Source organism: Bos mutus, chromosome 4 (assembly GCF_027580195.1).
Source record: "Bos mutus isolate GX-2022 chromosome 4, NWIPB_WYAK_1.1, whole genome shotgun sequence".
NCBI classification, from domain to species: domain Eukaryota; kingdom Metazoa; phylum Chordata; class Mammalia; order Artiodactyla; family Bovidae; genus Bos; species Bos mutus.
The window spans coordinates 20370880-20397086 of NC_091620.1; the positions used below are offsets into that span (position 1 = coordinate 20370880).

The 26207-nt window shown below is 41.9% G+C and overlaps 1 protein-coding gene and 1 pseudogene across 1 annotated transcript in view; both read left to right on the forward strand.

Moving 5' to 3' along the window:
- Positions 1–26207, forward strand: part of KDM7A (lysine demethylase 7A) — a 78298-nt gene that overhangs the window by 870 nt on the left and 51221 nt on the right. The window lies entirely within an intron of this gene.
- Positions 134–25278, forward strand: LOC102271067 (large ribosomal subunit protein uL16-like; annotated as a pseudogene).

Below are 26207 nucleotides of genomic sequence, written 5' to 3' on the forward strand. Positions count from 1 at the left end.
TCCCCGTGCTTTTTATCAAACTTCCTCGGCCGTGGGGCGCTGGGACGGGGGCGTCGGCAGCGCCGGCCCGGCGGGGCTCCAGCGGAGTAAACAGAGCAACAGATGAGGAGGCACTTGCGGGGACTCGAGAGAGATGCCAGTCGGAAGTTCGGGTCGGGGGTCCCGGGCGGAACGGCGGGGCGGCTCGGGTCTCGGCCCCCAGCCGCCGGAGCGGCTCAGCCCGTCCCGGCGGGGGTGGAGCGGATGGAGTGGGCAGCGGGGCCCGAAGGGACAGCCTCGCACCCCCAACCCCCCGCGGCCGCCCCCGCGCCGCGGCTCAAACTTTGTTACAAAGAGTGAAATGTCCCCAATCGCCCGAGGGGACGGCGACCGGGGGCCGGCGACCGAGGGGCCAGCGCCCGGGGGGCCTGGGGCGGGCGAACTTTGCCCGGCCGGTGGGGACTTCGGGGCGGGTGGCGGGGGCGGCGAACGTCGCCCTCTGCCTCGGCCGCCGCCTGTGTCTCAGGTTTGACGTTTGTGAGAGCTCGGGCCGCCCCCGCCGCCGAGCCGCCGACTCGTGTGTTTTGTAATCAAAGTGTGAGGCTAATAAAGGGCGGCGCCACAGCCTCTTGACTCCGGCGTGGGAGGGATTCGCAGGCATTTAAACAAAGAAACTAGTTGAGGTTGGGCTCCCCAAGTCCTTATTTGGGTGTTGTGGCAAGGCCTGCGGTCACTTTTAGGTGAAGCAGGTTTCCCGAGCCCCGTTTCGGGGTGTTTCTGGGCGAGAGTACGCTCGCGGGTAATAGCAGATATGGTGACTGTGATTGTAGGAAGTGTCCTTTGATTGACAGCAGGACATTTAAATACAGCCTCCACTACCCCCCCTCCCCAATTTTGCAGAAACACTACACGACCAGGCCAGATGTCTTAGTCTCCCTCTACTGGCCCTGGGAGAGAAAACCAGTTCACTTACAGCGTTCCTGTCAGTGTTGAGCGCTAGGTACAGTTAGTTTTACTTAATTTTCAAGTACAGCTAGTTTTACTTGATCCGTTTTCAGGTTGCCTAATTCTGACAGCAACAATAGAAGGAGAGTAAAACCAACAAATTGTCAAGGTAAAAGTAAGACAGGGTCCTCGCTTTGTATAGCAGATCCTCTTTTCACAGTCTGGTATATGCTGGGAGTGTTATTACAGCGTGCCGCTTGTAGTTAAAAACAAATTCTCTAAAGTTCTTTTTCGTTACTTGGAACCGATGCTTTTCCTATATTTTGGTTGTACGTAAAACTGAAATAGGAAGATACAAGTCTTGCCAGTTCTCTCTCTATATCCTCTTTTCCCATCGTACGCAACCAGAATAGAGATGATCCAGAAATCCAGGTTCCGTGCAGAATAAATCCCGAATCCCTGGTGATTATGCAAATACTTATTTTTTCAAAGAACTGTTTTAGCTGCATAAGAAATTTATCCTGTTGTACAATGTAGAGGCTTGATAGGTTAATAAATTTTAGACTGGAATTTTATTTATCTTAAGTAACACTATAACCGTGAAAAGCTGCAGGTAGTTTATGAGGACTCTTGTTAATACATATAAGTGTTAAATTTGTAAACAGAAAAGGTTGAAGGGAAAACAGAGGGCGTGTATGAAGGAGGGAGAGCAAGGGTGTGGGCTGCTTTGTCACACGAATTTGTGTGACTTTGTATTTGTGGAGATGACTTTGAAAAATGTTTTTTTTGAACCCAGTGCTTTTTTGACCAGCAATCCTTGAGAACTTAATGTGATTCAGATGTCAAAAGTTAGAAAATTTAGTGATACATAATGCCCTACAGTGCAAAAGCAGTATCTCATTAACAAGTTTAACTCAATGAAATATTGGTAATTTGGGGTCCATATGTTTTTCTTGTAATCAATATTTGCTCTGTTTATTGTACCACAAGTGAATGGTTTATTGAACACAGCAAAATGTTCTTATGTATTATTAAACAGATGTCATTTGCTTGTGTGAGAATTGGCCCCTAAAATACCATGGTGTATCTTTAATCCTGGAGAAGGAAATGGCAACCCACTCCAGTAGTCTTGCCTGGAGAATCCCATGGACAGAGGAACCTCGTGGGCTACAGTCCATGGGGTTGCAAGAGTGGAACACGACTGAGCAGCTGAGCTTCAGATCAGATCAGTCGCTCAGTCGTGTCCAACTCTTTGCAACCCCATGAATGGCAGCACGCAAGGCCTCCCTGTCCATCACCAACCCCCGGAGTTCACTGAGACTCACGTCCATCGACTCATTGATGCCATCCAGCCATCTCATCCTCTGTCGTCCCCTTCTCCTCCTGCCCCCAATCCCTCCCAGCATCAGAGTCTTTTCCAATGAGTCAACTCTTCGCATGAGGTGGCCAAAGTACTGGAGTTTCAGCTTTAGCATCATTCCTTCCAAAGAAATCCCAGGACTGATCTCCTTCAGAATGGACTGGTTGGATCTCCTTGCAGTCCAAGGGACTCTCAAGAGTCTTCTCCAACACCACAGTTCAAAAGCATCAATTCTTTGGCGCTCAGCCTTCTTCACAGTCCAACTCCTATCTTTAATCCCCATGTTCAACTTTCCTTTGGTTTCTAGGGATGGTCCGTCTGCAGAAGAGAAAGAAAGCATAGGAGAATGGATACAGAGGATTTTCTCTACTTGGAAAACTTCTTGATACTTTTATTTTTTCAAGTAGAAAAAATTTTTTTAATCTCAAGGAGTCAGTGAATTTTGGTATAAATTTGGGTTTACTCTGCCTGGAGTTCCTGGCATCTGGAAATCCAAAAAAGGTTTTGCCCTAAATTATCCTGACTGGGAAGACCTTCCTTGAGGCTTTTTAGTCAGGCATGAGGTCAGATTGAACCAGCTTCCTCCAGGTTTGGGGCTTTTGAACTTTGATTGCATCCTTAGTGTTTAGGAATTCCTGTTCCTCAAGTCTACCTAAGTATTTTCCGTAAGTAAGAGGGAAAAAGAATATGGGTCCAGGGAGGAAAAGAATATGGGTCCAGGGTACAACCAATAATTGATACCCTGGGGGTGGTGAGCTGAGGAATTAAAAGGACTTTCCTGGGCAGGTTCCTTCCAACCTGGAGATGGAGTTCTTTCTCTGAGTCCTTAGTGGAAGTAAGACAATGGAGAACTTTCTTGACAATGCCCTTCCCCCTAATCTCTAGGCTAGATGTCTTTCCATAGTGCTTTAATATCGTCCTATGCAGAATTGAGGAAATGGCAACCCACTCCAGTACTCTTGCCTGGAAAATCCCATGGACGGAGGAACCTGGTAGGCTACAGTCCCTGGGGTCGCTAAGAGTTGGACACGACTGAATGACTTCACTTTTCGCTTATGCAGAATTGCATCATTGCCCTAATTCAGTTGTATTATAATGTCTTTTCTCTCCCCGTTATAATGTAAATACCTTTATTTACTAGTCTTGTTAGTCACATATTCAGTTTAACGTTTAAGGTATAGGTATGTACTTTAAAAAATAAAACTTGAAAAAAAAAACTGGGAATTTCTATTATGCATTCTACTGTTTCCTATCATTTATCGATGTTTACTTTTTCCTGTATCTTTAATGTTCTTGAAAAACATTTTCAGTGGCTGCGCAGAGGTTAATTTCATGGAAGTACAGTGCATTTCAAAATCATCCCCTCTTGTTAGTTTTTTACTTTGTTTACGACTCTTGTATTTCTTAATGATGGATGGTTGACAGTCTTCTAAACAAACCAGTTGTGAACATTTCTAATCATTTCCTTAGAATAAGTCAAATGAGTTAACATGTAAAACACTTAGAAGACGATCTGGACCATGTAAATATTCAATAAGAAATTTCCTTGAAGTAGCATGATTAGTCACAGGGCATAGATATTTTTAGGCTTCTTGTGCCTATTGCCAGATTGTCTTCCAGAAAGGTTATTTCAGTTTATACTCTTACTCCCTGCCCACTTTTCCTGGATTCTCACTAAGGTATTATTATTATTAACCATTACCACCCCCTCCCGCAAAAAATCCTCAAACAGAAATGTTGCATTCTGCAGATAATGTAATATTTCCACCAAATGACATACCTATGAACCCAGAAAACCATTCATGGCAGCGCTGCTCCTATTATCCCCAAATGGGAACAGCTTAAATATCATCAATACTTGATTGTATAAATTGTGGCATACTCATAAAATTGAATGCTACTTAGCCTTAAAGAAGGATTGTACTCCTGATGTGTGCAATGATGGGTGGATCCCATGGATATAAAGTTGAACAAAGGAAGACAGGTTTGATTCTACTTCTGTGAAGTTCAAGTGCAGGCATAATTGGGTGATAGAAGTCAGACTGGTACTTACCTCTCCAGGCGTGTTTCCTGAGAGGAGGCGGAAGGGAGCTTTGGAGGTGCAGGAACTGTTCTGTATCTTGGTCATGGGTGTATACAGGTGGAAAAGTTCACAGATCTGCATGCATGTTGGAGATTTTTTAAAACTTAATTACACTTCAAATATTAAAATGAAAAGTATAAAAAAATAAAAAATTTGCCACTTTGCATCTAATTCTCACTGTAACCTTGCTGGATAAGTGTTGTTATTATCTCCATTTTACAGATGAGGAGTCTGAGGGTTGAGAGGTCAGTAACTTCCCCAGGGTTGCAGAGCTAGAATGTCATAGAGTGAGGTCTGAACTCTGCCTCTGTCCTGGGGTGGCGGGTGTGCTGGGGTGGTGGTGTAGGTAAACAGATGTGACATGGTTCCATAGAAATATATCTGTAAACATCTTCCTTATTTTTCTTTATTACAATTATTTTCTGGGGCATACATAGCCAACACATAGTATTTTGTGATTTTATTTCATCTCTTGTTCCTGACACAAGGGATTGCCTCTTGGGTTTTATCAAGTATGCTGTTGGCTTTGGCCCAATTTGCAGTATGCCTGGCGCTGTTCTTGGTGCTAGAAATATAGTGGTGAGTAAAGCAAAGTCCTTGGTGTCCTGTAACATATTCTATGGAAATGGCAACCTGCTCCAATATTCTAGCCTGGGAAATCCCATGAACAGAGGAACCTGGTGGGCTACCGTCTGTGGGGGTGCAGAGAATCAGATACAACTGGGCACACATGCACAGGGGTGGTGGGGAGGTGGGACAGATGAATAAATACACAGGACAAAAGAGTGTTTAGTGCTGTGAAGAAAAATTGAGTTAGAAAAAGGACTGGGAGTAGTATAAGTCTGCATTCATATGGTGTGATTATGGAAGGCTTTGAGAAAGACATTGGAATGCTAAAAAATGTTGGATTTCACTCGGAGCAAATAGTCAAATATTTTGAGTGGAGGAATAAACCATTTGCCTTAACCTTTAAAAGATTCACTGTGGCTGCTACATGGAGAAAAGACTGGAGAGAGGGGAGGTAAAGGGGACAGGCAGACGAGTAAGAAAGCCATCGTGATAGTCCAGGTGAGAGATGATTTAGGATGTTTGAGTGGGTTTTGGTAATTTACACAGGTCATATATTAATTTTTATTCCTGAAGTTTGAATGAATGAAGAGCCTGGTTTGTGGGGATAGAAGTATGTTACCAAGAATAATGCTGTTGGATAGGAAGGAGTTTCCCAGCTACTCACCGTGGAGTCCTGGGAACTTACTCAAACACTTGAACTGAATGCATCACCAGCGCTAGGCGCTCTTCTAACTGCGTTAGCTCTGTTAACTAACTCATCTAATTCTCACTGTAACCTTGGTGGATAAGTGTTGTCGTTATCTCCATTTTACAGATAAGGAGTCTGAGGGTTGAGAGGTCAGTAACTTACCCATGGTTGCAGAGCTAGGAGGTCATAGAGCGAGGTCTGAACTCTGCCTCTGTCCTGGGGTGGTGGGTGTGCTGGGGTGGTGGCACAGGTAAACAGATGTGACATGGTTCCATAGAAATATATCTGTAAACATCTTCCTTATTTTTCTTTATTGCAATTAATTTCTGTGGCATAAATAGGTTTAAAATAATCGTAACTGCCTTGGGAATAAAACAGTTACTTGAAAATTTTTATAATTAATTCTGTTTCATCCTTCTTATAATGGACTTCTTATTGGAGTGTATTTTGATTTTTCTTAATGTCAAGGTTGGAAATTTTAAAATTGGTTTTATATACATTTCTGCTTAATGATCAAGTCTTTTAGTATTAAAAACATACTACGTGAACATGTATCATCTCCCTGTAAGAGACAAAAAGTCTATTTATTGAATTTCTCTACATTTTTTTTTGTTTTGACAGTTTATTGTAGAAGAAAATATGAAGAAAATATATGAGTATTTTCTTCATATGTTTCACTTACAATAGTAATTATGCATACACGCTCAGTGTTGCTTTTTGAACGAAAATATGTTGTGAAATGGAGTCATACAATGCTTAGTGACACTAACATATAGTTCTTCCATCAAGCTTTAAACAATTTTAAACCGTTAGTTTGGGGGCAGATTTCTGCTTGGTTTGCTCTCATATCTCGTGTTCTTAGGCATGAAATTGAGTTTACTGATCACCAAGGGGAAGAGTGCCTTTATATTTGATGATCTGATGTGGTGGAGCTCAAGAATAAGAATAGAACAGGTGTAAGGGAATTTGATTATAAAGCGAGCTTTGGCTGGTTTGAGCAGTTGAAACACCACAATAATTTGCACAGCTTTTGAGCAGTAGGTCGGTTCTGATGTTGCAGTTGCTACCAAGTGTGTCTAATTCTTTTTGGAAGTTATGTTTTATTGTTGTAGTGATTGCTTACTTACTTTTATATTAGTACTAATTACAGTGTGAGTTAGTGGTAACTTCTCTGCTTTTTGTATGTATTTGTGTGAGCCCTGGTTCCTTGTATTGGAGAATGGTTGGTAGAAGCCAAGGTCTGGCACTTGGTGGACTCATTACTTCCAGGCCTTCTCAGTGGACAGAGCTAGGAAATACTCCAGTCACACACATGCACACACATATGTGTGTTTGCGTCTGTCTATCTGTATTAAGACTCTAAAATTTTATACCTTTGATTCTAATTGAACATCACAGAGTTCATTTTAACCTTCCCCTTTCCTTACTTATAACTTTGTTGACTAACAGAGATGCGGCTATCATTATCTACAATATATAATTTACTTATTTCTTCAATCCTAGTGTATGCATAAAGTACATAAAATAGTTCTCAAATTGCTAACCTATATACTTCTGAGAAATGCAGTTTGCTAAGTAGATTCTAGTATCTGTGTAGTGGTTTTTTTTTTTTTTTTTTTGTCTTTGGCTTTATAGCCTTATATCTAGGCAGAAGACTGTTTTCCAAAGTTACCTTAGTTCTTTTCTTCTACGTTAGTGTGTTATTTATTTGTAACGTGGTTAGGTTTATTTGTTGCGCTTCCCTTGTGGCTCAGCTGGTGAAGAATCTGCCTGCAATGCGGGAGACCTGGGTTCGATCCTTGGGTTGGGAAGATCCCCTGGAGAAGGGAAAGGCTACCCACTCCAGTTTTCTGGCCTGGAGAATTCCATGGGCTGTATAGTCCATGCAGTCGCAAGGAGTCGACATGGCTGAGCCGAGCGACTTTCACTTAGGTTTATTTGTTACTGTTATATTGCATTCTGGATTCCTCCTCTGTCCTGGTTGGTTTTAATTGTTGGTTTGTATTTTGAGAATGTGAAACATGACTGTGGTTCTAAGAAGCCAGAAGTTATTTGAAAAGGTATACTCAGAAATGTCAATGCCCCCTTCACTCCTCCTGCCCCTCCCCGTCCCCCATCTCCCCTGTCCCCATGAATAATCAGTCTCTTTCCGTGTGAAGTCTTTTGTTTGTTTTCTCACAAAACAAGCAGATCTATGTGTATTTTCTCACATCTGCTTTTTTTTTTTTTTACGCAAAGTGTATCATACAACAAATACTCTCTGCTTTTTTTTTGTTTTTCTTTGACAGTGTATACTGGAAACCACTCATGTCACTTTGTGGAGCTCTTCTTTATTCCTTTTAGCAGCTGTATGGTACTCCTCTGTGTGGATACACCCTGATCTGTTTATCCGTTTTCTTGTGTGGACATCTAGGTGGTCTTTATGATTACAGTAATGAGTTACGGTGTGCATATATATTTTTGTTTTAATGGAAGTGTATCTCCAGGTTAGATCGCAGGTAGAGCCTAGAAGTAGAATTTTACTTGGTCAACAATGAGTGCATGGTTTTGTCAGGTTCACCAGAGTCCTCTCCTGAATGCTTGGGCTAGTTCTTGTTCCCACCGTCAGTATAGGAGAGTTCCACTTTCTCCACATTCTTGGCATCCAGACCTGTTGTCATATTTTTAATCTTTGCCAATCTAAGAGGTGAAAAATGGTATTCATGTTTTTATTTGCATATCTCTAAAAATTACAGATGAATTTGAACAGTTTTTCATGGGACTCGGGGCCATTTTCTTTTTCCTTTTTTTTTTTTTTAAGAATCATCTGTTTATATATTCTGAGAGCCCCAAGCATGGTTAATGGAAACCAGTTGAATGTTAAGATTCTTTCAGTGCGTTGGTTTGTCATTCAGTTGGATGTTGCTAGCCACCACGATGTTCTTGGCTTTGATTTTAATTTTTTTTTTTTTAAGGAAATTTCAGACATAAACAGAAATAAACAGAACAGTATAAAAAAAAAAAAAAAAAAGAACAGTATAATGGGCTCCCAGATACCGTCACTCCACTTTCAGTTTAGTTCAGTCGCTCAGTCGTGTCTGACTCTGCGACCCAATGAATTGCAGCACGCCAGGCCTCCCTGTCCATCACCAACTCCCGGAGTTCACTCAAACCCACGTCCATCCACTCCACTTTAGTGATTAACAATTCATTCATGACCAATCTTGTTTCATTTACCCCTGCCCTTATTTCCCTTGCACTTGGTGTTATTTTTAAGTCAACTTGGGGTATATCATTATATCTGTGACTATTTTAGCATGTATATCTCTTAAGGCCTCTTCTAAGAAAAACTACAATAAATGGTAAATCTTGGTACTTATATTAATAGTTTGCATCAAGGTCCAAGTAAGGTCCATACATTTGATTAGTTGTATCATTGGTTCTCAGCTGGATGGGATGCTGCCTCCCAAGGGACACGAGGCAGTGTCTGGAGACGTTTGTTATTTTGGCAGGGGGTGGGTGGAGTTGTTCCAAGCATGTCATAGGAGAGGGCAGGTATGCTGCTGAACATCATGCACAGAGCAGCCCCATAAGGAAGAGTTCAGTTCAGTTCAGTTCAGTCACTCAGTCGTTTCTCACTCTTTGCGACCCCATGAATCGTAGCACGCCAGGCCTCCCTGTCCATCACCATCTCCCGGAGTTCATTCAAACTCATGTCCATTGAGTCAGTGATACCATCCAGCCATCTCATCCTCTGCCATCCCCTTCTCCTCCTGCCCCCAATCCCTCCCAGCCTCAGGGTCTTTTCCAATGAGTCAACTCTTCCCATGAGGTGGCCAAAGTACTGGAGTTTCAGCTTTAACATCATTCCTTCCAAAGAACACCCAGGGCTGATCTCCTTTAGAATGGACTGGTTGGATTTCCTTGCAGTCCAAGGGACTCTCAAGAGTCTTCTCCAACATCACAGTTCAAAAGCATCAATCAAAAGCGCTCAGCTTTCTTCACAGTCCAACTCTTACATCCATACATGATGACTGGAAAAACCACAGCCTTGAGTAGACGGACCTTTGTTGGCAAAGTAATGTCTCTGCTTTTCAATATGCTCTCTAGGTTGGTCATAACTTTTCTTCCAAGGAGTAAGCATCTTTTAATTTCATGGCTGCAGTGACCATCTGCAGTGATTTTGGAGCCCCCCCAAATAAAGTCTGCCACTGTTTCCACTGTTTCCCCATCTATTTCCCATGAAGTGATGGGACCGGATGCCATGATCTTTGTTTTCTGAATCTTGAGCTTTAAGCCAACTTTTTCACTCTCCTCTTTCACTCTCATCAAGAGGCTTTTTAGTTCCTCTTCACTTTCTGCCATAAGGGTGGTGTCATCTGGATATCTGAGGTTATTGATATTTCTCCTGGCAATCTTGATTCCAGCTTGTGCTTCTTCCAGCCCAGTGTTTCTCATGATGTACTCTGCATATAAGTTAAATAAGCAGGGTGACAATATACAGCCTTTACATACTCCTTTTCCTATTTGGAACCAGTCTGTTGTTCCATGTCCAGTTCTAACTGTTACTTCCTGACCCGCATATAGGTTTCTCAAGAGGCAGGTCAGGTGGTCTGGTATTCCCATCTCTTTCAGAATTTTCCACAGTTTATTGTGATCTACACAGTTAGCTAGTCCTAAATGTCAATAGTCCTGCTGTTGGAAAACCCTGATTTGTCGGTTTTGCTCATGTTTCTCTTTTTTCCTTTGCTATTTATTTCTTACAGAAAGTGGTTGTTTATCCACTTTCTGGGTTTTGCTTATTACATCCCTGTAGTATCTCTCAACATGTTCCTCTCTTCCCTGTAAATTGATAGTTGGAGCTAGAAGATCTTGATCCGATTTCAGGTATTTTTTCCCCACAAGAGTATTTTATGAATGGATGATATAGTCTTCAATCAGGAGGCATGAAATGTCTGGTTGTTCCTATTTTTGTTATGTTTGCTGCCATTGGTCAATGCCAGTATCCGTTCATTTGTTCATTAGCAGTTGCAAAATGATATTTTAATTACAAAATTTCTTCTTCATTTATTAGCTGGAGTACTTTTATAATGAGAAAACTTCCTTTTGTCTACTCCTTTGGTTACCTAGTGGTACCATTTATATAGGTGAGGCAGATTTAAATGCTTGATTCTTTCCCTTAATCACTAGTTTTGAAATTAATTGGCTCATTAGCATCTTCTATTGGTTATTAAAGGAAAAAAATCAATGTATAATATGTATTAGCTTTGAGCAATGTGAAGTAAAATGATGACTCTTAAAAAGGTCCATGTCTACTTTGACCACATAACTTGTAACTAAAAAAAAAACCTCCAAAATCCGGTAAGCAATTCAAGCAATATAGAAAGATTAAAAAAATGAAAAGTGGAAGTTTCTTGTCTCCTTCCTACAGTCCCCTTTCCCCAGTGGGAAATCCCATTAACAATTTTGAATTTCTATCCAGATGGAAGGGGTCATATGGTATACATGGTTTTGTACCTTGTTCTTCTTAATTTTTAATAATATTCCAGTGGTCTAGGAGAGCTTTTCACATCAGCATATACAGATATCTCATGCTTTTTAATGGCTGCATAGAATTCCATTCTGTGGATTTACCATAATTTACCTGGTTCTCTGTTGATGAATTCTTCAGCTGGTTTCTCTCTCTCTCTTTTTTTTTTTTTAGTACTTAACAGTGCTGCGATGTATATGTATATATTTTTGTATTTATCTTTATTCTTGATAAGCATTTAGGTACATTCTTAAGTTCCTAGCATTATACATTCTGAAATTGTTTTTAGCTGTGAAAGTCACTCAGTTGTGTCTGACTCTTTGTGACCCCATGGACTATACAGTCCATGGAATTCTTTAGGCCAGAATACTGCAGTGGGTAGCCTATCCCTTCTCCAGGGGCTCTTCCCAACCCAGGAATCGAACTGGGGTCTTCTGCATTGTAGGCAGATTCTTTACCAGCTGAGCTACCAGGGAAGCCCACTTTTTTAAAGCTGTAACTCTGTTTAAAATTTATTTTCTAAAGAGACTTTTGATTGACAGAAAGGGTAAGGAGCACTTGAAGTGAAATACAAGTTTGATAAACATACTAACTATGCAAATGTAAGATACTTTTTTATCAGGGCTGTAAGTTGCATTCATCTGATAATTCTAATGCATCAGAAATCATTGTTAGAGGAAACACAATGACATATCCAATTTTCATTTTAGGGGTAGGGGGAAGTAAAACTTTCAGAATGCTTTGTGGAGAAGTGTTAAACTTCTCTTCCTTTGGAAAGTGGAAGTGTTTTCCTTGAGCTCAAAACACAGGATTTCAAACATAATATCAACTTGTGTTTATCAGTAATCATAGCAGTCTGATATCGTGTGCGATAAATTATGAAACTGCAGAAGCTGGGGAAAGCTATGCCATTGTAGATAATTTGGTGGTTTTGTATGCACAAAAGCTATTCGCAGATGAGTGGTCCTGTTTGACAAATAAATTGGGACATAGTCCACTGTGGTTCTTTTGATTTATGATACTTAAATATTAATAAATGTAAAAAAGAAAATTAAATGGCCCTGGACATCTGTCTGGAAGTCCTGGAGATACTTACACTGCCCAGAAATCTCTGTAACAAGTATGGGGCAAAAGGCATCTTTTGAAGCAGAGACTTTGTGGATGGTTCCCATCGATGACTTGGGAAGCTTTCTGTGGTGGCCGGCCGCATGGGCACCTTCTCTCCAGAGCCTCGTGGGTTCCCAGGACTTTGCTCTTGTCTGTGGCCTCCCTCAGAGCCTCACTGGTCACACACGCTGCACCATAGACATGTGGCCAGTCTTTTTCATGTCACTGCTTCATGAAGGAGCCTTGGGATGTAAGCTGTCTGCAGATTAGAGGAATTGGAGCTTTTTTACTTAATTTAACTTGTCACAGGTCTGACTCATATTCCTCTTACATTCTTCCTATTTTAAGGCCGGCTTTCTGTGTGTCTGGTTCTTGAAGTCACTTTCCTTTTTTTTGCTGGCCTGTCCTTATTTTCTGCATATCGGAGGATCAACATTTCCTTCGATGCCATGGTTACGGGGAGAGCAGAGTCCCTTCTATTTGATTCAGGGACTTCTCTCCTCATGTCCACTTTTCCAGCCATCCAGATGCCAAGTAGTCCGCGCTGGGCTCTGCTTGCCTTATTTTCCTCTTCTCTGCTCTCCCCTTGTGGGAGGAGAGCTCAGATTCCCGGCCCTGAGCTTGGGTTCTCATTCCTTGAAACCCTGTTGGAAATGATGAGCGTTTGGAAGCTCCACAGCCTTTCACACACCCTCTCCCCCAGGATTGCCTCGCTGGGGGCTGCCTTTCCCTTTAGGAGTGTCACCCAGCGGCTCTCTCCACTTACCTCCTGTCAGCTGCACGGTGCTTTGTTTTTGGCCTGCCGGGCTGCTGCATGATGCATTCACTGGTTTCGGTGCTTTGAGAGGTTCTCTGTTTCTTTGGACAGGATGGAGGAAGACTGTGGCACAAGTTTCTTAGAACTTAAGGATCAAGTGATGTTAAGATATGCATGATTTTTCGTCTCTCTTCACCACATCAGTGATTTTTGGTTTCCTTACCACTGTCACATTTCAAGCTTTCATTGACCACCATCATGGTTTCTGCCACATCTGCATAGCAATTGTACTGTTTACTTAATATTTTTCCTTAAAACTACTTTAAACGGATTTTGTTTTTTTAAATTTAATTTTGTCCTTAACAGTGGTATCTGTTAAATCCTGTGTTTGCAGTGCTTACTCCATATTTTAATAGTTGTGAGAAAAGATATATTTATTGAGATAAAGAGACATTATCATCTAAAATGTTTATGTGTAAGATTGTCAGAAGGGTGATGGTGATTGCCGAAAGGATAATACAGACACAGGTAAAGGATACAGGTTTTGCTAATGGAAGTAAAAGATTGAAGAATTTAACCAAATGAGAATGGCTCTGTAAAGCGGAAGGCTCTGCAGAATTCGTCCCATTGGCAGGACAAGCTAACCTGGACTTCAGTTCTCATACTGATGTCCTGTTGCCAATGACGGTGCCATCCAGGAACTGGATCCCATCAGGCTCAGCCATTCTGATGGTGTTGACCATGCTAGGGGCCTCTGGGTTCCTCTTTGTTTTAATGGTGACCTTGCCTGCCCAGCAGTGTGAGTAACTACTCACAGCCTCAGCACATTCCTCTGTATTTATGGCAAGATTGGATGACTTGTAGATCAGCTGCTCAGGCGGGCCATTTTTCTAGCAGACTTCAAGCCTGCTTGAAATCTATTCATTCAGGTATGCATAACGGTACACTTCGGTAGACCTTGAAGTAGATTAATAAAATGTAGCTAAAGGGTTTGTACACACCCACAGAAAGAAGGGATCCTTACATGATGAAAAGTAGTTTATCTGTTCTGTCAAAATAGTATATATTCTTCAAATAAGTGACACTTTCCCCTTCAGACACTTTTTATTGTAGTCACTGTTTTTGAAGTGTCAGTGCTACACATCTCACATTCAACCATTTGTATGTGAGCCAAAGTTTGCTTTAGTTGGAGAGATCTATTTTCAGAAATAGGAAATTTTCTGGAAATGTAATTTCAGGAAGAAAAGGAAACTGCTAAGTCATTGGAGATTATCTGTAGGTGTATTCATTGTAGAAGATCCCATCTCCTTATTCAAGGACTTGACCTCAGCAGTTACCCCCTTCCCCAGTATCATTTTTCCCCCTCATTAGTGTGCAAATAATATTTAACTTCATTAAAAAATAAACGATCTGACATTCATCCTTCAGTTGCAGCCTCATTTCTTTTCTCCCTTTGTAGTAAAATTCACCAGAAGAATTCTCTGTATTCGCTGCCTCCAGCTGTGGTTTTTCTTCCCATCTTTCCTTATCTAGTTGAAGTCCGTTCTCTCTGAACCTAGCCTTACTTGGCTTCTGGAAGATCCCTGTTCTGATAGTTCTCAGGCCTCGCTGTCCCGTCCTTCCCCTCATCCTCAGTCCTCATTGCGCTTCCTGCTTATCTCCCTGGTCTTTCGTCACTGGAGTGCCACAGGGCTCATTCCTCAGTAGTTCTCTTTTTCTGACATTTGTCTGGTCTCACCACTTCAGCTTTCATCTGTGTGTGGGTGATCCCTAAATTTTTATCACCTTTGTAGACCTCTTCCCTGAGTTCTCATCTTAAATATGTAATTGCCAACTCAGTATCTCTACTTGGATGAATAGTAAGCATCTGATCCTCTAGTGTGTCTAAAGTGAAACTCCAGATCTGGCTTCCCAGTCAGTCCTACTCTTTCCACCATCCTCTTCATCTCAGTTAATGGCAGTTCCTTTGGGCCAGAATCTTTGGAGTCATCCTCACTTCTTCTCTGGAGAAAGGAATGGCAACCACTCCAGTATTCTTGCCTGGAGAATTCCATGGACAGAGGAGGCTGGCTACAGTCCAAGGGGTCACAGAGTCAGGCTTGACTGAGCGACTAACACTTTCACTTTTCTTCCCGCGTAATCTGCACTGAATTTTCAGCAAAATCCTGTTGGCTCACCTTAAGAATCTCACCGCTTCTCATCATTTCACCTCCCTCTCCTATATAAATTGAGATTATTGCAATAGCCTCCTAACTAGTCCTCCTCCTGCCAACACAGAAACCAGAGAAGGTGCTTTTAAAATGTCAGATCCTGTGACTCTTCTGCTTGAATCCCACTCAGAGCGGAAGCATTCCTGTGGCCCCTAAGACCCAGCAGACTGTCCGGCATCGTCCCCGGCCACTGCTCCTTCGGGCTGTACCAGCCTCATTTCTATCTCCTTCCAGTAAAATGTAAGCTTCGAGAGTGTAGACACTTGGTTTCTTGATTTTATCATTGTTGTGTTTCCAGTGTCCTGAGAGTGCTTTGAATGAGTGAATAGTTGAGCTGTAGAAGGCATTTGGGTTCATTTTACACTGTGTGTTCATCTCCTGATGGAAGGAAAGCAGAGAGTGTCGAGTGCCCGTTTCATCCATGTACCGCACTGTGGCGTACAAACGAATAAGCTAATACGGCTGGTACCTCCACCTGCAGAAATCCCTCTTCATTTTATTTTTGCCTCTTGCTGTCCCTGCATGATCTAATCTCTTCTGCCTTATCCTAGCTTTGTTTTCCTTCCTCGGGTCCCCGCGCCCCCCACTTTCCTTAGTGTTTATCCTCCGTCTAGCCATCCCCCACCCCCTAGCCCTCACCACAGATATATAAGTATAGCAGGACACTTTCCTCTTCAGCAGAAAAAAAATCTCTGGTAATTCCCTGGTCATCACCATAATATCTTTTCTTCATTCAAAAATAGTTCCTGAAGTGCTACTTTCTCTGTGGAACTTCTCTTAAGATAGCTAAAATATTTTAATCCCTTTTGTCTAGAAGATGATTGCCCTCCTTCCGTCTGCTCCCCGTTTCATTCTTCTGCATCATATCCTGTCTCACAAGGGATTCATGGTAGTGGGCCCAGAGCTGAGGCTGCTCTCAGAGGTGGGACAGAACAGATCTTTATAACCCATCAGCTTTATGTGTGTCTCTGGAACTGATAGGAATGGTTATTTCTCCCTCTTGAGTGTTGCTGAGTTCCCACATGCACAAATCAGTTTTGCATTTCCTCATCAAGTTGGACAACTTTGTCCTTAATCTTTGTTCAGAAATTAAGTATTAAATATTACTTATTGATTGGTAACATTATTAATATTATTTACTTAGTCTGTACCTATTTATGTATAATCACTTTATCGTACGTATTTGTGTGTGTGTGTAGCATATGCCTTTATTTTTAAAATTAATTATTTTAATTGGAGGATAATTACAATATTGTGATGGTTTTTTGCCGTATATTGACATGAATCAGCCATGGGTGTACATGTGTCCCCCCATCCTGAACCCCTTCCCGCCTCCCTCCCCACCCCATCCCTCTGGGTTGTTCCAGAGCACCGGCTTTGAGTGCCCTGCTTCATGCATCCAGCTTGCACTGGTCATCTGTTTCACATATGGTAATGTACATGTTTCAATGCTGTTCTCTCAAATCATCCCCCCTCACCTTCTCCCACATAGTCCTAAAGTCTGTTTTTTACATCCGTGTGTCTTTTGCTGCCTTACTTATAGGATTGTCGTTACTGTCTTTCTAAATTCCATATATACATGTTAATATACAGTTTTTGTGTTTCTCTTTCTTACTGACTTCACTCTGTATAATAGGCTCCAGTTTCATCCACCTCATCAGAACTGACTGAAATGTGTTCCTTTTTATAGCTGAGTAATATTCCATTGTATATATGTACTACAATTTCTTTATCCATTCGTCTGCTGATGGGCATCTAGGTTGCTTCCATGTCCTGGCTATTGTAAACAGTGCTGCAGTGAACATTGGGGTACACGTGTCTCTTTCAGTTCTCGTTTCCTTGGTGTGTATGCCCAGCAGCGGGATTGCTGGGTTGTGTGGCAGTTCTGTTACGTTTTTTAAGAAATCTGCACACTGTTCTCCATAGTGGCTGTACTAGTTTGCATTCCACCAACAGTGTAGGAGGGTTCCCTTTTCTCCACACCCATCATATGTATTTTATGTATGTACTTGTTCATTATTCATCACAGAGAGATTGGAGGAGTAATGGACAGAAGGATGAAGAGCACGGTGAATGTTAAGATGATCATGTGTATACGTACAAAGAGTAACCAAATTCAGTATTGCTGCACATTAGTTTGGCTCGACTACAGTCCACCCAGGTAGCAGGCTCACCTGAACCCCACCCATCTCCCCTGGCTTCTGTATTTCCATCTCTGTCTCTCCCAGAGTTTGGGAGAGAGTGAAGGACAGGGAAGCCTGGTGTGCTGCAGTCCATGGGGTTGCAAAGAGTCAGACACAACTGAGCAACTGAATAACATCATCAGCTCTCTCTCTGTCCCTGTGTCTAGAATACTTTCTTGTTGAAAGACTTGAGAATTGACCTGAGGGCTTGTTCTGGCTCCAGGTGCTCAGCAGCTTACCATGTGAAGCAGGCTGGGAATTCTGGGCAGTTAATGCCTCTGGATAGCCCTTAACCTTTGTTGACTGGGAGACAGTGGATAAATATCTTAGCTTCCTCTTCCACTGCTGGGACCACCTGAAGCCCCTTCTGCATGGAGTCATCTTCCAGGTGTCCCCAGAGGGGTAAAGGCTCCTGAAGGTACCCTCTGTGGCCTCCTCCCCTTCTCTGTCCCCCTTTTCCACTTGCCTGCCAGTGCTTCCAGAGATGACCTCCCCTCTGGACACCCCACTCAGATTTGTGTGTCAACCTCAATGGGTTGAAAATTGTTAATTGAAGAGTGATCAATCATAAGTAAATGGTCGAAAGATAATGGATTCAAAAGTAGAGTTTGGATTCCACTTATTAATAGCATGACAGTCTGTTATATGCAGTATATGATAATATACATTACTATGCCTGTATCATAAGAGTGTTTTCATTTACTTATGTCTGTGTGCAGATGGTTTGGGACCATGACTCCCAAAGTAGAATGTGAGAGTTGCTTGCTTACTTCACCGAATAGTTTTCTGGTCCTACTACCTTAGAAAGATGCCTTGACTTGGAGTTTCTGTGTGATATGATTTTAATTTGAAACTGTTTTATTTCTCCCTTGCTTTATTCCTTTTGAATCCCTACTTTTTAAAATGCTAGAAACATTTCATAGTAATAGGTAACCTTTAACCTGGGAACAACTGCAATGAAGTGTTAACATTTTACAGATTAGCGTATTAAAAACTATAGCAATGGCATTGCCATCTTTGGGAAATGTTATAGAGTGCTTAAACAAGATTTCCCCCAAGGTTCTACTGTGAAATGTGGCTGAGTATCCTCAGAAAAGTTACTCAGGAGTTAAAATTCTTTATGTGTCAACTATTTTTAGAAGGATTTTAGCAATACATTGTGCTCTTCTTGATAGAATACTGTACCACTTAATTTTAATGTCTTAACATCATGGACCCAAGTTATCCTCTGTTCTGTGAGCTACTGGCATGCATTGTACAGTTTGTGCACTATATTGCCACAGGTCAGATGGGCATTCATTTAACAGTGTTCATCTCTCTCCTTGATATATGTTTTTCCTGCTATCTCTTATCTTCTTTAGCTGGTCCCTATTGCTGCTTCTGATTTTGTTTTCTTACCTAGAGAAAAACTTCAAGATTTTGATGGGGAATTCAGTAAGAGGTCTTCTGAAATTGCCCACTCTCATTCTGATACCTTGGTGACAACTGGATGGGCCTAGCCAGGAATGGAGTCAAGCAATGCAAAAGGGACTTTGCAGATATCACTTAAACAGGCTTGGCAGGCATGGTTATCATTTTTGAGGTCAGAGAGCTCACAATGCTAGATGGTAGCTTTAAAATTTTAACCTTAAGAAAGAAGCTCTGTGGAGAAGGGTGGTCCTGGCTGATAGGTAATTTTGCCCAGAAGAAAATCAGACGTGTGGCGTAGTGATATTGTGTATCTTGCTTCTTATTGTGTATTTTGGTAAAATTGTCAGCCCTTTAAAGTAAGGGTACAGTTTTTAGGCTTGCGCCTAGGAAGTGCCCTATCGATATTTGTTAATTACGTCGTGATGGGGTCACAAAGAGTCTGACACAACTGAGCGACTGCGCACGCACACACACACAGTTATATTGTGATAAGGGAAATATGAGACAACATCTCGATAAGTTTCTTTTAAGGTTAAAAGGATAGTTTTAGGAACCTCCCTGGCTGTCCAGTGGTTTAGACTCCCAAGTTTCCACTGCAGGGGTCATGGGTTCAAGGATCCCTGATCGGGAACTAGGATCCTCTCTGCGGTGCTGTGCCCAGTCTCTCAGTCGTGTCTGACTCTTTGCGACCACAGACGATAGCCCGCCAGGCTCCTCTGTCCATGGGGATTCTCCAGGCAAGAATACTAGAGTGGGTTGCCAGGCCCTCCTCCAGGGGATTGTCCCAACCTAGGGATAGAACCCAGATCCTCCTGCATTGCAGGAGGATTCTTTACCCTCTGAGCCACTACGGAAGCCCTGGATCCCCAGTGCAAAAAAAGAGAGAGGTAGAGATAGTTTTCAAAAGTGTTAGTGTGTTATTAGTTATTGACTTTTCTTGCTCATATGTTTTCCAATACTGTATGCTGTAAGTGATTGGTAATGCTGTTGCTAATTTGGTATCCTGTGTTAAGGGAGTGGTTTTACTAAACATTTAATATACCAGTACTTTGTACCAATTGTAAAGATTGTAAATTTAAAAAAATTGTAAATTTAAACTATAACAATTGTAATTATAAGACATCAAATGTGTAGTAAATATTCAGAGCTGGTGAGTCTGAACGTTAACTTCTATAACACATTCCTAAGGTGGGAAATAATACCACCACCTTGATCCCCAGCTGCGAAATGCAGTGTGCACATCAGCTGGTTGAATTCTCCAAGGTGTTTTTCTGGTAAATAAAGTGATTTGATCTCAGCCCAACACCTCCCTAGTCTTAGTTGACTGTGGAATCTTTATGTGTGTAACCTTAACTCCTGTGGGACAGTTTCAGAAATACTGTTTTAGAGAATACTGTATAGGCAGTCCGTACTTTGTGTGGTTCTGATTTGCACAGATTTCAGTAACATACAAAGGAAAACTGTTTCTCTGGTTATAGCACTTCTGACACCAAATGTGTGGGTTTTCTACACTCAATTCTCTGTAGACACCAACTGGGTGTCTTACAATTTAATTCAACTCTGACAGTGATCACCTGAAGTTAGAGTAGACCCCACAGGTTAACTGTGAAATGTTCCATATTTGGGGGTCTTCCCTGGTGGCTCAGTGGTAAAGAATCTGCCTGCCCATGCAGCAGACACGGGTTTGATCCCTGGGTCGGTAAGATGCCATCTGAGAAGGAAATGGCAACCCACTTCATTATTCTTGGCTGGACAATCCCATGGACAGAGCAGCATGGTAGGTTACAGTCCATGGGGTTGCAAAGAGTTGGACATGACTTAGCACCTATACAACATCACCACCATAGGTTAAGGGCTCAGTCCAACTAATCTGCTCCCCTTACTTCAGACACCAATCACAAATAGTGAATTCGTGGGTTATGTCCATTTCTGTCTGACTTGGCTGCTAATTGGGGGTTTCCATGACTCCCTATTTAGGTTTGATAATTTGCTCTGATGGCTCACAGAACCCAGGGAAGCACTTCCCTTTGTGCTATTCTTTATATAATTATAAAGGATATTATAAAGGTTATAAATGAATAACCAGATGAAGAGGTACATAGGGCAAGGTCCTAAGGGTCCCACATACTTCTGTCCCTTTGGAATTGGGGATATGCCACTCTTCTGGCCCCTAAATGCATTCACCAACCCTGAAGCACTCCAAACCCTTTGGGTAGGGTTTTTAATAGAAGCTTCACTATGTAGATATGATAGATTAAATCATTAGCCATTGGTGATTTTTTTTTTTTTTTTTTAAATTTCCAACTTCTCTCCCTTCCTTGAAGGTTGGACATGGGCTGAAAACTCTAAATCTCTAAACACACAGTCGGTTGGGCAACTTGACCATTGTGAAGCTATCCATGGTCCCGTCCAGGGTCACCGTATTAGCATAAACTCAAGTGTGGTTGAGAGGGGCTTGTTATGAATAACAAAAGACGCTCCTCTGTCACTCAGGAACTTTACAAAGGTTTTAGGTACTGTTGTGCAAGGAACCAGGAAGGAAGACCAAATATATATTTCTCCTTACATCACTGTATCACCATGGTTTAGTTAAATACCAGGCCCCCAATAACACGATTCAAATTTTGGCCACCATGATATATTAACTGTGCAAATAAAGAACAGAGTTTGCTGCTAGCTCTTCAGTTTGCAGGTCAGCAGGTCAGTATGTCAGTGACAGCTGGGCATCTGTCCTTCAGCTCACGCCCAGACAGGAAAGGGTGTTGTGCTGCATCCTGCTTTCCCACCGATAAAGCCGACATCTTACCCATCTTACATACAAAGTGGGGTGATCAAAAGAGGGAAGTGGTCAATAAAGACGAAAGTCCGGCAAAGAACAAAAAGTGATGTTTCTGGAAGTGAAATTTAAATTGAGCATAAATGAAATAGTAAAATGAGTAACTGACAGTAAGAGTGTTGACCCTGCCGCCCCTTGAGAGGCTCTGGATGTGCAGCCAGAAGCACTCAGTGAAGGTACACTTAAGAGCATCATATTTTAAATTACAGTGTACTAAATAAATGTTTTACTAATTTTTCATTTCTCTATACATTACAATTAACAGTAAGAGTGTTTTCACAACATTTTTGAAGCTCAAGGGACAGTTGTGATTTTCCCAACGATTACTAAGATAGCTTTGTGTGGTTTCAACTTGTCTAAGTGTTTTTATGGTCCCACACTACCGTGCAAAGCAAGGACTGCCTGGATTTTTCTTGTATTTGCCAATCATCTATCATCTGACCTCTAGTGGAAATAAAGAAAAATTACAAAATGAACTTTGAGGAACTTATAATAATACATTTCTTCAGAATGGATCTAATAGGTAAAAATCCCTGCATATTACAGACTTTACACTTTGCTCTTACAATGTGTTTTGAAATAGTATGGTGCACTATTTGCTGCTGACTTTTCTGGACAACTCAGCACCACCCATTTTGCTTTTGTTGAGTACTTCTGATTTGTAATTTTGTTGAAGTTCTTTGAAATCTTCCTGTAGGGATACTTGTTAAGGATTATGTCAAGGTTTCCATGATCCAAACCTCTACTCTGACTCATTCTTCACTGAGAATGAAAAAGCCTGCTAAGGGTGTTGAGTAGACCTCTCAGAAACTTTTGTTTCTGTTCCAACAGGAAGTTCTCTAAGATGAATCCTTGCTCTTGGCTTGGCTCTGCATGTAATCTCTTCCCTTAGGTTTGGGCACTGAAGACTGTTTACAAGAGGAGAAAGGTTACTAGGGCACTGGATCTACTTGAGTTGATTCCTGTCCTTTGTAGCTGACTCATCACTGAAGTGTCCTCAATATAAAAGTTTATGACTTGCTGTTGTATTTTATCCCAGGGTGTGATTTTTTAGCCCTTTATACATTAAATCTTCTGTAGATGTCATTCAGTTCAGTTCAGTTGCTCATTCGTGTCCAACTCTTTGCGACCCCACGAATTGCAGCAGGCCAGGCCTCCCTGTCCATCACCAACTCCTGGAGTTCACTCAAACTCATGTCCATCGAGTCAGTGATGCCATCCAGCCATCTCATCCTCTGTCGTCCCCTTCTCCTCCTGCCCTCAATCCCTCCCAGCATCAGGGTCTTTTCCAATGAGTCAACTCTTCGCATGAGGTGGCCAAAGTATTGGAGTTTCAGCTTTACCATCAGTCCTTCCAGTGAACACCCAGGACAGATCTCCTTTAGGATGGATTGGTTGGACCTCCTTGCAGTCCCAGGGACTCTGAAGAGTCTTCGCCAACACCACAGTTCAAAAGCATCAATTCTTCAGTGCTCAGCTTTCTTCACAGTCCAACTCTCACATCCATACATGACTGCTGAAAAAACCATAGCCTTGACGAGACATTAGGCCCTAGAAAATATAGCTTTCCTTCCCATACTCACAGTGGACAACAGAACTGTGAGCTGGGCTATTGGTTCATCTTTTAAAAATCTGTTTCAACCTATAATCTATTTAATCTATGTATTCTTCTAGTAGATAACCCCACTTGGAAAATTAAGATAGGAACACTTAGAAGCTACAAGAAAGGAGAACAGAATAAATGGGCATAATATATAAATCTGTAATGAACAGAGATCCTTTTTTGCACAATATGGTTATAAATACCTATGACTAAATTTGAACATCCAATAATACTACATTCTTTTTCATTAACAAAAAGTATGGACATTTCAAAATAAGATCTTGAAAGAAAAAGTCATCTGTTATTTATTTTTTCCCCATCACATCTGTTTTCTATCCCTTTATATCTGCAAAATTCACGTTTAATTTGAGTATCCTAGAATATTGGCCAGGATAGTAGCCCAAACTAATGCCTCTCTAATGTGCTTGGAATTTCTGCTTTCTGTCAATCAGTAAATATTCTTTGAGCATCTACTGTATAGTCAGCTTTAGGTAGATCAGAGGAGAATAGGAAATTCTAAGTTATTAGTGAAGTGAAGTGAAAGTTGCTCAATCATGTCAGATTCTTTGTGACCCCATGGACTGTATAGTCCATGAGAATCCTCCTGGATTTTCCAGGCCAAAATACTGGAGTGGGTAGCCTTTCCCTTCTCCAGGGATTCTTCCCAACTCAGGGATCGAGCCCAGGTCTCCTGCATTGCAGACGGATTCTTTACCAGCTGAGCCACAAGAGAAGCAACTATTACTCATATCTTTAAGAAATGTGAAGTCTAATTGGAGTAACAGAGTTTTCACAGGAAGCAACTGTGAATAAGGCATCGCCCTAGCCTCTCTGCTAGGGCTTTAGATCAATAGTTCCTTAACTGCCATTTCTCTACTGAGCAAAAGAATTGCCTGGGGAGCTTGTTAAAAATGAAGATTATTAGGTACCACCCATTAACTTTTCCCTGTAGATCTAAGGGGGGGGCTCAAGAATGTATTTTTTTCTTTTAAGAAAAAATAAGCAGCTCTTTTCCCCGAAGATCCTGGTGTCACCATGGCCACCGCCCCTCCTGGTGTACTGTAAGAACAAGCTCTGTTCAAAGTCTGGCTTCGGTCGAGGTGTGTCCGTGATGCTAAGATCCACATCTTTGACCTGGGGCAGAAGAAGCCAAAAGAAGCTGAGTTCCTATTCTGTGGCCACAGTGTCAGATGCGTAGGAGCCACTTTCCTCTGAAGCGCTGGAGGCTGCCCGTATTTGTGCCAGCAAGTACATGGTGAAAAGCAGTGGCAAAGATGGCATTCACATCCAAATGTGGCTCCACCCCTTCCACGTTATCCACAGGAACAAGACGCTATGCTCTGCTGGAGCTAATGGGCTCCAGACAGGTATGCACAGTGGCCAGCGTCGACACTGGCCAAGTCATGGTGTCCATCCGCACCAAGCTGCGGAACAAGGAGCATGTGAGTAAGGCCCTCCCTAGGGCCAAGTTCAAGTTCCCTGGCTGCCAGAAGATCCACATCTCCGAGAAGTGGAGATTTACCAAGTATAATGCCAGTGAATTTGAAAACACGATAGAAAAGCAGCCCATCCAGGGTGGCTGTGGAGTCAAATACATCCCTGGTCATGTTCCCTGGACAAATGGTAGGCCCTGCTCTCATGAGAGCCTGGCACAGTCCTCTCCTTACCTGTGCCCACCAGTATATCCTACTTTCCTATCAAAGCAAAACAAAAATAATAATTAAAAAAAAAAACACAGTAAAAAGATGTTGAAAGTTGCATGGTGAAAGCAATTGTCCCTCCCCTCCATTCTGTATCCATTCAGTTTTCTCTTACACGTTTTTTTGCAGATGGTTCCACACATTGTACTCTGCATTTGCAGGCATGCAGGCATGGGTGGGAGGGGGCGTACTCTTTTGCACCTGGCTTTTGTTGCTTTCCAGCATGTCTTGGAGATCTTTCCATATACCTTCTTGCAGATCTGCCTCATTCTTTTGAAAGGCTGCCTCGCACAGCCTGTAAAAGCTCCACAGGAGATTCTAATGCATAGCCAGGCTTGGAGCCCACAGATAGACTGAGTGTTAAATGGGTTTAGAAAAAGTTTTCTTAGATGTTAACTCCTTAAGTCTTGTGGTTTCTCAGCAAGGAACTGAACTCTGCAAATGTTTCTCATACTTCTAGATTCAAGTTGCTTTAGGACAGATTTTTGTATGGTTTTTGGGATGTGAGAGTTGGGCTGTAAAGAAAGCTGAGCACTGAAGAATTGATTGCTTTTGAACTGTGGTGTTGGAGAAGACTCTTGAGAGTCCCTTGGACTGCAAGGAGATTAAAGCAGTCAATCCTAAAGGAAATCAGTCCTGAATATTCATTGGAAGGACTGATGCTGAAGCTGAAACTCCAGTACTCTGGCCACCTGATGGGAAGAACTGACTCATTTGAAAAGACCCTGATGCTGGGAAGGATTGAAGGCAGGAGGAGAAGGGGACGACAGAGGATGAGCTGGTTGGATGGCATCACTGACTCAATGGACATGAGTTTGAGTAAACTCTGAGAGTTGGTGATGGACAGGGAGGCCTGGTGTGCTGCAGTCCATGGGGTCGCAAAGAGTTGGACACGACTGAACAACTGAACTGAACTGAGAAATCAGTGAAAAATACACGAAGGCATTTATGAAATCAAGATTTTTTTTAATCCTATAGCTGCAGATGTGGAGTTTAAATTTCTCATTAAATTAATTATTAAAACATACATGAAGGCAGTAATGTATAGACTCATGGCATAGTTCTTAATTCTTCCTTTATTAAGGACATTTCTAAACATACCTTTATATAATTGTTTCTGTTTATCCTTTATCATCATGACAAGTTTTTCCTCCCCCAGGATGATTTACAAAGTTCTTACTAAATTCTCAAATAATATTCATTTTGGGATGGCATTTATTTGCTCTTTCACTGGTTATAAATAGAAGTATAGTCTATCTCCGTAAAG